The sequence below is a fragment of the Phytophthora infestans genome, genomic scaffold (assembly GCF_000142945.1).
Source record: "Phytophthora infestans T30-4 supercont1.4 genomic scaffold, whole genome shotgun sequence".
In the NCBI taxonomy this organism is placed as follows: domain Eukaryota; phylum Oomycota; class Peronosporomycetes; order Peronosporales; family Peronosporaceae; genus Phytophthora; species Phytophthora infestans.
Window position 1 is genome coordinate 2,542,998 of NW_003303755.1, and position 1,590 is coordinate 2,544,587.

Sequence of the window (1,590 nt, forward strand, 5' to 3'; positions counted from 1 at the left end):
ATTGACTCGATGTCGCCCATTTCCGTCAGCAAGCGCTTTGGGTCTGCGATTAGAGGCTGGTGATGATAGTAGCTCGACCACATCTTCGTTGTCCGCGTTTATAAATTCGCGGAGATCAAGATAGCGAGCCAGCATCGCGTACGTCGACCCACAACGGGTTTGCTGACGCAGCTTGGACCGGAGTGGTGTCTTCAGTCTATTAAAAATAAAAAGAAGAATTAAAATAGCTAATTTAAAATATACAATAGTAAAACCTTTACCTCAACTTTGCCGCATGAGTGATGGTCCTCAGTTTTTTCATTAGCGACTGGACTCGTTCGAGGTCCTGTTCGTGCGGGTCCAGTAGCGTTCGGACTGCGAGGTTTAGCGAAAGTCGGTTGCGCTCGTAGTGCAAGATCATGCGAGCCATACTGAACAGCCTCTAGTTTGTTGGAGGTAGGTGGAATGGCAGACATCATCGTGTATGTGTTGGGCTCCGCGGTGATCTTCCTGCGCTTGAGGATTCGATCAGCAAAGCCTAGCTTGACCGATTCCTCTACTGGGTCGCTGCTCCTGCTAATCGCACGTTGAAAGGACCTCAGTGCCTCTTTTCAGCACTCGGCAGGTCCTTCTAATGGCCACCAAGAACTTTGACCACACCACCTTCAAAATCTGGAGAGTGCACGATATCCGCTCTTGGGGCTAAATAACCCTTAGAAAATAAAATAAAAAACAAAAGCTTAACGAGATAGGTGGTGAAACTTGGTTTTATCTCCAGCAGCCCATCCAGCAGATCGCGAGCGTCAAGAAAGATTAAGCTCGCCCGACTGTAATTTCTTAAAAAATTGACTCGATATCGCCCATTTCCGTCAGCAGCGCTTTGGGTCTGCGATTAGTGGCTGGTGACGATAGTAGCTCGACCACATCTTTGTTGTCCGCGTCTAAAAGCTCGCGGAGATCAAGATAGCGAGCCAGCATCGCGTACGTCGACCCACAACGGGTTTGCTGACGCAGCTTGGACCGGAGTGGTGTCTTCAGTCTATTAAAAATAAAAAGAAGAATTAACATAACTAATTTAAAATATCCAATAGTAAAACCTTTACCTCAACTTTGCCGCTTGAGTGATGGTCCTCCGTTTTTTCATTAGCGACTGGACTTGTTCGAGGTCCTGTTCGTGCGGGTCCAGTAGCGTTCGGACTGCGAGGTTTAGCGAAAGTCGATTGCGCTCGTAGTGCAAGATCATGCGAGCCATACTGAACAGCCTTTAGTTTGTTGGAGGTAGGTGGAATGGCAGACATCATCGTGTATGTGTTGGGCTCCGTGGTGATCTTCTTGCGCTTGCGGATCCGATCTGCAAAGCCTAGCTTGACCGATTCCTCTACTGGGTCGCTGCTCCTGCTGGTCGCAGGTTGAAAGGACCTCAGTGCCTCTCTTTCAGCACTCGTCAGGTCCTTCTCATGGCCACCAAGAACTTTGACCACACCACCTTCAAAATCTGGAGAGTGCACGATATCCGCTCTTGGGGCTAAATAACCTTAGAAAATAAAATAAAAGCAAAAGCTTACCGAGATAGGTGGTGAAACTTGGTTTTATCTCCAGCAGCCCATCCAG